This window comes from Corvus kubaryi, unplaced genomic scaffold, assembly GCF_017639235.1.
Source record: "Corvus kubaryi isolate FWS band 111438036 unplaced genomic scaffold, C.kubaryi_AGA036_p1.0 69, whole genome shotgun sequence".
In the NCBI taxonomy this organism is placed as follows: Eukaryota; Metazoa; Chordata; class Aves; order Passeriformes; family Corvidae; genus Corvus; species Corvus kubaryi.
The window spans coordinates 5,297,313-5,310,316 of record NW_024582057.1 but is presented as its reverse complement, the minus strand read 5'-3'; the positions used below and the strand labels follow the sequence as shown (position 1 = coordinate 5,310,316).

The following is a 13,004-nucleotide window of genomic DNA, read 5'->3' as shown; positions in this document are numbered from 1 at the left end:
TCTTTCTCTAAAGTAGTTTTTGGCAGTGTCTGGTCTGCGCCCGTGGGGCTACTTGCAGCTGAGGCGATCCCAGGGCCGGCAGAGGCGCCCGCTCCGCGCCGCCCGGGACAGATGCTCCACGGTGGACGGGGGCTGCGGCCGGCAGCGGGGTGGGCTCGCTCCCCGGCGGGGCCGAGAGGAAGCACCCCCCGCCCCGTCCTCTGCCCAGACCGATCTCCCGGCGTCGGTATTTTCGGAGGGAGAGAGGAGAAGTTCAGGTTGGTGTGGGTCTGTCTACCTCGGCTTTACGAGACTGGGGGAAAGCGGGACAGCCTCTGCCCCCGGGATGAGGGTTGCCTTCACTCTGGGCACGGGGCGTCTTCCCGGGTTCACCTTAGAGCAGAGAGTGGAACAGAAAGAAAAAGGCAAAAACCGGCAGGACGTACAAACAACCCAAACACATCAAACCCTACAAAACAAAGACAAAAAAAAAAAAAAGAGGAAAAAAAATACAGACACTCCCCGCCCTTTTTCGCTCGCACTTTGCGATCCAACACGATTCAATTACTTTTGGGAGGCCGGTGCCGGAGAAGGGGAGGTGCTCTGTCTCGGGTGTTAGCGGAGAGGTTTTTCCTCGGTTGATTTGGGAGTCTGTGTTTTGTTTTTATGCCCTGCTGTGGGGGGACGGGCCTCCGAGCAGAGCAGTCTCAACCCTGCGGCCAGTGGAACCGGGAAGCCCTTCCGATGAGCGACTTGGGATGTTGCAAAGGAGAGAAAAGAAAGGATAAGAGAAGAAATCCGTACTCGTGCACCTGTGACCGCCTTGTCCACTGTGCTGTCTCCCGGCTATTCAGTTTAGCAGAATTTGGGTTTTTTTCAAGCCCGTTTCCCACATGAGAGAAGCTCACCGAGTGCAACAGGTCGCTTCAGCTGCTCCCGGGACCTCACGAAACCAAATGCCCCTTCCCTGTCCTTCCTCCTCCGGCTCCCCCCCGTCGCGACTTTGCTCCGGGATACGCTTTGAAGGGGGATGTGGGACGTCCCGCTTGGACAAGACGCGGAGCCGTCGCCCCTGCGCAGCCTCTGCGGAGGAGCGGGAGGAGAAGGATGAGGATGCTGTGACCCTGAGTTACGACACTGTGGTACCTTTCCGCGCGTCTCTGCCATTCCCCTCACATCCCACGCCCCCTTCCGAGACCCCTTTGTCCCCGGCCCGGAGTTTGAATCCTCAGAATGTTGTCAGGAGGCTGATCAGTTTGGAAATGAGCATATAAATAGTCATAAATGCATGTAAATAGCAACTTTTTTCAATGCCAAATGACGATCTCTGACTGCAATTTTTTGGAAGTGAGATGAAACCTTTTTTTTGGAAGGGGGAGAAAAAGCAAAGTTTTTTCCAAGGAGCACGTGGGTCTCACCTTCTCCTTTAATATTTATTTGCTAAACTAACTACACTAAACCAACTAAACAAGCAAAACCGGCAAGTAATCGGGAGTTAAAACTGAGCACACACACTGCGGTGCCAATGCAATCCAGCTACCGGCGACTGCCCGGTGTTTGCATGAGCAACTGCATGGTGCAAATTCCCATGCTGTAGATCTCGTAAGGAAAGGTAACAGGTACATTCTGCTTCACCAGATACTTTTCTCAACCTAGGCCCTTATGGGCTAGCTACTGTCATTGCCATCTCCAGAAAACGAGCTCCTAAAAAGATTATCCCTATGAGTAAAGCGTCAGTGGGGTAAAACTCTGGGCTTCACCTTTTTTTGGATTCCTCAGAGAGTAGTTTCATGGTCTCAATACAAATGTGGTGAGGATTTTTTTTCCCTTGCAAAGCACAATACATTCATGCTAGAGACACCAAGCACTTTTGTCTTTAGAAAAATAAATCTATCCACTATATGCATGTCAAGATCTGATTATTTGTTCACTCAAACCTGGATGCTTTTTTCTGTTGTGCATTTCATTTTCTAAACGGACAAAACCCATCCAGTTTTAAGAAAAAGACTGCATTTGCAGCTTGAATATAAAATTGGAGTATTTTCTGGGCAATTCTGACTGCTCATGTGTCCTTCAAAAGGCTTTTGCATTTGAAACACAGGCAATTATTTTGCCAACAATCTCATAGCTGCAGTAGATTGCAGTTTTACTGATCATGCCACCCCAAAATAATTACAAATAAGTTCTATTTTACATTTATTTTCAATTTTTCATCAGCTACACTGTCAGATGAAATCCAGAAAAGAGTATGCTGCTTAAGGTCCTTCAGCATGTCCTGTTTGATCAAAGGGTTATTGCTACTTACAAATGTTCTAGGAAGGGCTGCTTTTCTCTAGGCAAAACTTCACTGCCTTTGCTACCCCCTTGCCCTAAAATCCACTGATGCAACTGCACATATCCTGAGTACAAAACACAGTTACGCTCCAGCATTAAGTCTCCATATGGTGAGTTTTGCTTGGATTAAGATTTCGAAACTGAGCCCATAATAAGATATGCCATAAAACCTCAAACAACCCTCCTCCCCCAGGGATATTTATCTTACACATTTAATTGCCCAGTAAAATAAATTCTGTATGTGTACACTTATATGGGAAGGATTTTGATCTGGTAATTTCAGTGTATCTTCTGATCTGTAGCAGCTTAGAATGACATCCTTGAAAACTGTGGAGAAGCAGAAACTGTGCCCTGCTAAATAATGCCTATTCAGCTGCTAAATATTTACACATAGGCAGGAATAAGCTTTCCTTGTAACGCTATCTCTTAACTCTATATTAGCATTCAAGAAGAAAAACAAATGCAAGTCATTTAAGCATAGGCCAAATCCTTGCTTCTGCTAAAGCAAATAACAGAGCTCCACTGGCTTGCATGGAGCAGAATGGGGCTCCTTCGTGTTTCCCCTATGTCATATTAACACTGTCATTTTTGTAATGACTTCCCTCTTAAAGCACTCACTGCTGTATAATAAGCTCCAACAAACCCTCAAGAAGTGCGGTGTTATTAGTTTATCTGCTTTACAGATAAGTAAACTGATGCAAGGAGAAGATAAGGAATTTCCCCAAGGTCTTGCAGCTGGTTTGCTTGAGATCAAGGGAAGGAAAGGAAACCAGGAACAGGGATGGAACTAACCACCAGAACGTGTCCCATATCCAGGAAAGCATTATTAAGAGGAGGAGCAGGCAGTCGGAATCTCCATAAAACAGGCCATTTCCAGTCAGATACATCACTGTATCTGTACCTCTTTGGTGGTTAAACTTGGGCACTCACGTTTGAAACTCTCAGCTTCTCCAATGATACTTTGGTGTTGCATCCATCCTGGCACGACATAATATAATGGAAGTGGAATTTCATTTTCAGTGCATTGAATAAAACATGCTAATAAGACACGTTTAGAAAACAAAGCCTGGTATTACCCACAGCAGAGTTTTAATAAAATCTACTTTGATATTTCTCTGCTAACATTGGAACTGCTGTCTGCAAGGCATATATTTTAAAGTGTCAAATAATTACAATAAGACGCATTATTGGAAAATGACTGTTGGAGGTTCTGACGTCCAAACCAAAATTAATCTGGACAAAAAAATCTCTTAAGTCATTTTTTTTTTTAACAAGAAACTTCCAAAGTTCTAGTCTTTAATCTAGTCCAGCTTGTATGCAGCTGCAATACATTTAGCCTTTAACATTAGCTCTAGCCATTGTCCTAGGACATGTCTACACCCCACGACACTTTATGGTATTAAAAGAATTGCTATGTGGCTACAGCAACTTGTCTCTATGATATATCACTCAGTGGAGAGCAAGACAAAACAAAACAGTGAACAACATGGCTTTTTTTTTTTTTTCCATGGCAGCTTATGCTATGGGTATAGTTTGCTCAGCTCAGTTGTGTTTATGTGGTGTTTCACACCAAAATGTCCTGCCTGCCTCCCTGACAACTATGGAGCAAAACTTCTGGAGGGGAGTGAGAGAGCAGGCTGTGCACTGGACAATCTGGTGCAATTGTTCCATATAACCACTGAAGGAATACCAGCCCGCTACATGTATAATCTAATTGCAGTCAGGGGCTGATGAAATCGCTCTTGCACCAGCCTCCTCCCTCTGTCAAAGGGAAACGAGGGTGTGGTTGGAGGTTATGGCAGACAAGCACTCACATTACAGCTGTCCTGGGGATTTTCAACTTGGTGTCCATTCCAGCAGCTGAAGGCACCACCACCCCAGGTTCAGCTCACAGGGACAAACTGACCAGATGGAGGCTTAGACCGTCATCTTCACACCCAGGAACACAAACAGTTGGACACTGGACAAACAGACTTTTTATTCTCCAAAGCATGGTATTACCATACTGATACAATGGCACTTTTCCAAATTAACCTGGGAAGTTTGTCCAGAAGAAATTTGAGGCCATGCTTGCAAATGCTGTGCAAGAAGGACAAAGCGATGCATCAGCCTCCTTCAGGAATCAACCCCCCACACACACACCTGGGTGCATCCCATCTGTCCTCAGGACTCCCCTTGGGAGAGGCACAGAGTCCTTGGCAGCCAGCAGCCACCCAGCCTGTTTACACCAGGCAAGTGTAAGCGATTGCGAAGTCCCAGTGCGTTTGCAAGTGAAATCAGTCTTGAGCTGATGAGCTGCTCCCTTAACGCTGCTCTCTCCGGAGTGGGAGTGAAGCCATTCCACTGCACCGGCTAAGGAGCCTGCCAGACAGAAGTGTTAAAGGAAAAGGGCTTAGGCTTGGGATTCTTTTCCTAAGACTTTGGCGCCCCTGTGTGTCTCCTTTTTGAGAAATTCAGTTGAAGAACAACCCCAGGCTTTTCTCCCTTTAACCCAGCACCAGAAACACTGCACTCGAAACTGGGAGAGCTCTGCCAGGACAGCCTGGATAATGCTACCCAGCGGCCTGACTCTAATTTGAACTGTGCCATTTCCACTCCTTACCTCTCCTTCTTTAGGTGCTGGAATTGCCTTCTTTGGCAACTTTATCCAAAGTGACTAACGTCCTTAGAACACCACTTCCGGGAGTCAGGACATCTATCATTAGCTTTTCTATATGCCTGTATCTCCTAGTATGTCTGAGGTCCAGACTGGAAAGAGCCCTAAAGACAATAGGTTAAAAAAAACCCCAAAGCATTTGATGTATCTTAAGCTATCAAAGTGTCAGATTTACAAATTAGACAGACAATACATGTGAAATACTTATCTATATGTCTACATCAGGGTTGCACTACAATCAATTTTTCTTCAAAGGCGAAGGCAGGAGCAGAGGAAATTCGACACAAAAATTTAACAAAATCCTGAGATGAACTGTAAATATTTTTTTCTGTGAGGTAGTTGAAATTATTTATTCCATATCTTCAAAATAACTGTGACACAGAGGAATGAAGTGAGTTGCCTAAGGGTACAGGGACATGGCAAGACAGCTGGACATAGAGGAAGGAAATCCAGTGAGCCCGAGTTCTGGCACAATTTACTCTGTTTACCAGGAGGTCCTGGTACAAATGGGCTCTGCAGAAATGAGTCTCATAAGTCTTTGTCCTCTTTCCTGCCTTCCAGCTGTCGGTTCTTATTTCAAAACATGTAAGAGATGGGCATGTCTGAGGGGTGTGGTGTTTATTTGGGGCTATTTGGAAAACACACAAACACACACTCTGCAAAGTGTCACTGGAAAAAATATAACATGCAAACACAGGCAGGCTATCACTTGCCCCAGAGTCAGCATCACCTGCTTCACACTCAACCTTTCTAACCTGGAAAAGGCCCTCCTTTCATGACACCCTTGCCTGCCTTTAGACAGATGGCCCCAGCTGTAGGCAATGTGGATGCAGGCCTCCCCTGCCTGTATTTATGGGTGGGTGGTTACCCTGCCGTTGTTTCCCACCTGGAGTGCTTATTACTCCTTTCACCAACTCTTCTGCTATAGCCTTCCTTGTCAGAGGTAAATCTGGCCCTTAAGGCAACCACACCAGGGGAAGCTATCCCAAAAGGCTTCTCCCACCTGCTTCCCCCAGCATTTCTTTTTTTTTTTTTTTTTTTTTTGTTTCTACTTTTCCTTCACGCAGTACCAAGTTGCCCCATCAAACCTTTTGGTAAGGCACACTGCTGAATTCAGGTAGCCTGCCTAAAAATAAACCCAGAGAAAAAATTAAGGAGTTGCTTAATTCAGGGGACTTGTCTTGTGTTAGGACTTAGGATATCTACCTTGATGCCTGTTCCCCTGCTGGATATTGGCATGTCTTAACCCTTGTCTGGTCTTGCATGCTGTGGGCTGCATTTCCTAACCTAAGAACATGCTGCTACTTAATCTTCTTTTAGACCCATTAAGGAACCCGAGTTTTGCTAAGTCTAGTGTTTATGTGGAACCTTCTCAAGGGTAAAAGCCTTTCCCCATGTTCCTGGGAATCCTGCTCCCAGCAACACAACCAGTGGGGCGATACTCTTTTGCTTGCCTCAATTTTCTGCTCTCTCCCTCACAGAGAAAAAGTGGTGCTTCTTTATTTGGGACAGCTGGCATTGGTCGCAAAAGCTACTGGGTGAGTGTGAGGTCAAACTCACCCTGGGATCGTGTGAAATTGATTTCCAGTACAGGAAAAGAGTTTCCATGTTTTCCCCCTACTACAGGGCCCATTATCTAAATAGGGGATATATCCCACTTGTGAGGGAGCTCAGCACAAACACTGCTCCTAAGGGCTGTAAGCCCCAACTGCCCACACTAATGGGTCATGTGTTGGTTTGACCAGGTTTACAGGCTGTTGATTGCGCATAAGAATTTAGAGCATGAACAAAAAATTGTCCCATAAATAGGCTGGCGGTATTTTAAACTAAATTAGCCCCACTGTGAATGGCCTCCTCTACTGTATTACAGCATGGCTGAGCCTGCATTGGGGATTGAAAGGGATTCATGTGGCTGGTTAAGAGCAACATTATTAAGATTATTATTGGGGGCTGGAGCAGTCCCAATAGGAATGCAATTATTCAGGACCTTTGAGCTACAATTATGCGTGACAGAAGAAACCTAATATGATGGCAGAGAGTATTTGGGCCTTTATGGCTAAGTAACTCACAAGCAGACAGGGCTTAGGGCTCTGACAGATGGGTTGTGGTGAAGCTTGCAGTACTGGTTGAAGATGTTTCCATCTCCAGCCACTCACTCCAATAAAAGAGCTGGCAGAAGGGAATTGGTTCCTCAGCCTCAGTTGCTTTTGGTAGAAGCTCAGCACCTCAGGCTGTGGTTTCACACCATGGAGAGTTCAGTGACAATAGCAGCCTAAAGGGATTCACACCCTCTTTCTCAGACTCCTGTCAACTTCTTGCAGACCTGCTGGACTGATTCAGTTTGTTACAGGGAAAAAAAAAAAGAGGGGAAGGATTACCCTTCCCTCCAAATTTAAGCAGATCAATGCCTGAAAGTGTTTATAGTCTGGTCCAATCTCTCCAGTCAGCTGGAGGCATAGGATGGGAACAGTTACCAATTTGGAAAACAGGCCCTTACCTTAAAATGCTGCCGAGGACGGTTTTTTCCCTGCCTCTCTTTCATTCCTGTGCCCGGAAAGTGGTTTTCCTGCTGCTGCTTGCAGCCTCTTGGAGGACGGGAGCGCTAGCCCGTGCAGGCAATCTCTTCTGGCTGGACTGTGCCCTGCAAGCAAGGACACAGAAAGCATGTATGATATTGGAATGGAAGCAGTGTGGACAAGAGTGTTTGGAACAGCATGAAAATTTGCTAATGTTTTCATCTCCGAGTTCGTCCCAGCTGGTTTACATGCGGCAGAAAAAAACTACCTCGTTATAATGGGTGACTACCTACAGTTTATTGGAACAGAGCTGTTGCTAAACACATGGAGTAGCGATGTATTAACACATTGTAAAAGGCTGTTTGATCACCATGGGATTCCAGATGAGCTAACAACAGAAAATAAGCCGTGATTCACAAATGACTCATTTCAGCATTTCTCTTTGATGCAGCAGTTCAAGCAAGCCCTGTCTATGCACATTCAAATGAGTTCACTGAATAGTCATTGAGCCCAGCCACGCCGTGCTTACAAAGTCATTTTTTTAACAAAGTGTAAGTACAGTTTTTAAGTATAAAAATTGGGCAATTTCTAGCAAGCCGCGCCAACGCATGACTCCAGTCACTCCTGCCGACAACGCCTTCCGACGCTTAAAACCCCGAAACCAAAGACTAGTTTTCCGTGATTCGAGCCCTCCAAGCGCGGGGGTCCTGAGAAGTCACGCCCCTTGGTTCGGGCATCTCCTTCCAGGTTGAAAATTACAGCAAAGAGTGCAATGTCCCAGCGGGACGCTTTTCTCACGGGCTCGCCACGACAGCGCCCGCTCCTGTCTTGAGTTGTCCGCACCCTACGAGCCGTCCTCTTCCCCCTCCTCGCCCCGCCACGGGCTGCGATGCTTTATCCAGCATTGCCATCCAGTGGCACAGGCGACAAATGACAGCGCAGCTTGCGGATGGGAGCGGGGACCTTGCGCAGTTCAGCCACTCGACGCGGCGGGGATGCGGCTTGACAAGGTCGGCCCGCGCCTGGGCAGCAACCCGACGGCTGGATGGAACAAGCCATTTAGCGACAGCCTGCAGCACCGCTGCTTTGTGCCAGCTGGCTGTGACCGGAATGATGCGGAAAAGGCGGCGAACATTTAATGTCGGCAGGGAATGGAGTGCTAACTGAAAGGTACCCGGCCCCTTTCAGAGAGTGCCTGCTCGTGGATCCCACTTTTATTTGAAGTTTTGTGTCGTGTTCTCTTTGTTTTTTGGGTTGGTTTTTTTTTCCCCTGGTGTAAATTCACAGTGCTTTAGCAGCCAGAAGTCTGCTTTAGTATTCCTCTATGGATTGCAGAACTGAGATTATAAATGGTCACTCTAATGCACTCATCTAGCCATATTTTTTTTTTTTCTCTACGATGTTGCTAGCCAGGTTGCTCCCCAAAACCTCAAGCATTAAGTAACAAACGCAGAAGCCTACCGGTAAAATTACCTGCGAAAATATGGGATCATCATTTTCCCAAGAAGACTTGCAATATTTACATGGATCCAGTCTTTGGAACCTATCTATCACCTACCCACTCTTCAGGGCATAGCCATGTGCCATTTCTTGCTGCCCAGAGAGAAATCCTTTTAATCAGCAGGGCTGCAAAGGACGAAAGCCCAACCCAAAGGAGCCATTGACAGCCATTTTTCACTACTATTTGGATGAAAAAAACCAAAATCCAACTGCTTGTGTATAAATTATAACATTTATCATCAGTCCTGCTGAATTGGGGAAGTCCAAGATGACTGGAGGTTAGTCAATGCAACGTCCATTCCCAAGAAGGGTTGGAAGGAGGATCTGAGGAAATACAGGCCTGTCAGCCTGTCCTTGGTGCTGGGAAAGGTTATGGAATAGATCGTCTTGGGTGCAATCACATGGCACCTACAGGACAATCAGGGAATCAGGCCTAGCCAGCATGGGTTTATGAAAGGCAGGTCCTGCTTGACCAACCTGATCTCCTTTTATGACCAGGTGACCTGCCTGGTGGATGAGGAAAAGGTTGTGGATGTTATCTACCTGGACTTCTTCTATAGCACAATCCTGGACAAGCTGGCAGCCCACGGCTTGCTTAGGGACACTCTTTGCTGGGTTAAAACCTGTCTGGATGGTCACCCACTGTGGTGGTGGATGGCTCCACATCCCATTGATGGCTGGTCACTAGTGGGGTTTCCCACAGCTCAGTATTGGGGGCAGTCCTGTTTAATATCTTAATCCATGACCTGGATAAGGGGATTGAGTGTACCCTCAGTAAATTCATGGATGACACTAAGTTCAGCAGGAGTGTTGATCTGTTGAGAGGAAGGAAGACTTTGCAGAAGATCTGGACAGGCTGGATTGAAGGGTCAAGGCCAATGGAATGAAGCTCAACATGACCAGGTGCCACGTCTTGCACTTTGGCCACAACAACCCAATGCAGCTCTACAGGATGGGGAACAGAGCGGCTGGAAGAATGCCCACTAGAAAAGGACCTGGGGCTGCTGGTTGACAGTGGCTGAACATGGGCTGGCAGTGCCCAGGTGGCCAAGAAGGCCAAGGGCATCCTGGCCTGTATCAGCAGTAGTGTGGCCAGCAGGACCAGGGCAGTGATTATCCCTCTGTACTCAGCACTGGTGAGGCCACACCTCACGTTCTGTGTTCAGTTTTGGGCCCCTCACTACAAGATGGACATTGAGGGGCTGGAGTGAGTCCAGAGAAGGGCGACAGAGATTAGAGAGTGAGTCACATGAGGAGCAGATGAGGGACCTGGGGATGTTCCGCCTGGATTAAAGGAGGCTCAGGGGTGACCATATCACTCTTCACAACTACCTGAAAGGAGGCTGTAGTCAGGTGGGGGTTCACCTTTTCTCCCAGTTAACAAGTGACAGGACAAGAGGAAATGACCTCAAGCTGAGATAGGGTAGGTTCAGGTTGAACGTCAAAAAGAATTTTTCCCCTGAAGAGGTGGTAAAGCGTTGGAATGGGCTGCCCAGGGAAGTGGTGGAGTCACCATCCCCAAAGTGTTCAAGAAATGATTGGATGTGGCAGTTAGTGCTATGGTTTAGTTGGTGTGGTGGTGTTTGGTCAAAGGTTGGACTCAGTGGTCTTGGAGGTCTTTTCCAACCTATTCTTTGAATATATAATTCTATGGTAAGTAGCTGCATAAGAGGAGTCAAAAGGATTGTTTACTTTTTGCAAAAGCCAGGTAAAAGGGAGAGCAGAGAGGTTACTCTGCAAGTCCCAATGCAACTGCTGGCCCCACATCATGAGGCAGGTCCTGCTGCCACAGCAGAGTTCATCACCACAGATCAGAAGGTGCTGGTTGGTGAACACCGGGGACAGACTGCTTGGGGACAGTATGGTGGCCTGCAACAGATTAGCCACAAAGAGCTGATAAACAGCCCCGGGTGCCTGTGCCACTGAAACCAGAGTGGAATATGTGATACTTAAGGCCAGGCAGCCAACAGGAAGAGGACCACACTCCTGGTGTTCCCATGAAAGCAGTCAGGTCCCAGATGAAACTGAGAACATGCAGAAGCTTCACCTAGCTCCCCAGATGGCTATGTAGTTTTCCATGTTGGTGTGGCAACAGCAGGACTGGCTGGAGGAAAAGAGAGTAAGAACCCACCTTTGCAAGAAGAAGGTAAAGCAGGGGGGCATTGACAGACGTGATGTGCTGTTAGACCCAATCAAATAGGATGTAAAACACCACAGATTTCATTCTGTACACACAGCAGCATCACTAGAGCTTCGTCCCTGAGCAGGCTGGATATTAAATTGATCAAACTGGTAATGAAAGTGGGAATTGTTCCATCTCAGCTGACACAAGGCAGGTGACCTTATTAAAAAATATGCCAGTGTATTTAATGGGGTAGGGCAGTTTCTTGGGGAATTCATGATTAATGTGGCTATAGCTCTAGAGATCCCCTAGCTAATGCCCCTGGAAAAAGTCTTACTTCCACTATGAGATGGCCCAGCTGAAATTTTTGACATGGTACTGTATGATACAGGCACATAAATCCAGCACTGTTTTCTGACAGAGAAGCCAAGTTACTGCAGAACTGCTGTATTGATTAGAGGACATGGTGGCCTCATGCTGGACGTAGCAAGCTGGGTGTGTAAGAAACCTCAGAGCCTGCTGAGGGGTGCACTGTATCTCTCTGTGGTCTGTTCAGGCTGACCACCAGGAGCAACTCAGACTCCTGTACTGTTTAGTCACAATGGAAGATGCTGTTCAAGACACTGAGCTCATGTAATGTCCTGAGCAAGACCTGACTTGGGGAAATCTCAGAATCTACTGACAACCAATGGCCTGCAGCGTGGCAGTGTTTGCAGCTGAGCTCTGTGTGTGTGTGTGAAAAGGACCTGAGAGTGAGAAAAGCAATTGTCTGTGCACCCCTGAGAGGGAGTAGGAACTCAGGAGGGTCATAATATCCCAGACCAGTATTATGTCCCCAGCAGGTGCTGAGGCCTTTGAAAGAGCAAAGATGTGCAAGCAAATGTGGTGCTTTTCCTGGCACCCTTCCAGCCTACAGCCATGGGCAGAGCAGGATCTTGTGAGAGGGACATAACTGCTGTGTATCCAAAAATGGTTCTCTGTCATGAACTTGCCCAGTCATGTAACAGAGCCCCCACAGAGATGGAATAAGCAGGGGCTTAGGGATAAAGCTGCCTGTTTTCTTCTGATTGTTGTAGGTACAGGGAAAAGTGTACATTCTTGGCAAATAAAAAGTAGTATAGCAAAAAACTAAGCCTAAATATAGGCTTGGGGCTCAGGCCAAGCAGAATTATCAGTGTGAGCAGCAACCAAGAAGCTGGAAGTAGTTTCCAAACAGAAATTGAGCTAAACTGGAAGAAAAGAAACAATCCCCAAATTTTGACAGCAGAGTACAATTGTAGTTCAAAGCAGGATCCAGACATGCTGCAAAACAAAGGTTCCAGAAAGCACCGTGAAATAACCTGTCTCAGGACAGAAAACAGATGTTAGGATACCAGCTGCCAGGTGTGTATAGTAACTGGGAAATCCAGTAAGAAAACCTTGGCCTGGGAGAAGCTGTTTAGCAGGAAAGGACCAGACAAGACAAGGCTGTCTACAGGAGCTGAGGAATGCAATGTTGTGCAAGACAGGAGGTTTCCAGTAGTTTTCTAGCCTCTTTGCCCCTTTATAACCTTCTTAGCAACTTTCCAGTGACCCAATATGGGGAAACTAGATTGTCCCAGCTTCAATAATGCCATCAGGGTCTGTCTTCAACCCCATGGGGACTGGTGATTGCAGCCACTCCCCTTCCAGTAAGGCAGCCATAAAAGGTTTTTGTGTAAGAAGTCGAACAAGGGACCAAAACATAAACATGAGCCTCCACCCTAAGCAAAAGCAAACAGAACGGTGCTTGGCAATTTGAAACACTCAGGAGTGGAGTTTGAAGCTTTTGCTGAGCAGTTTTGGGTGTGGGTGCATCAGCAGCTCCAGAAGATAACCAGGAAAAAGATGTGGAAATGATGTGAAAACCTGATAAAGT

General features: G+C 46.8%; 1 long non-coding RNA gene across 1 annotated transcript; it reads right to left on the bottom strand.

Moving 5' to 3' along the window:
• Positions 1-1,707, bottom strand: LOC121674682. Its single transcript, XR_006019778.1, has 2 exons — positions 548-1,707; positions 1-372 (listed from the first exon to the last, which is right to left on the bottom strand). It is a non-coding gene; the product is annotated as an uncharacterized LOC121674682 (long non-coding RNA).
• Positions 1,708-13,004: the final 11,297 nt, after the last annotated feature.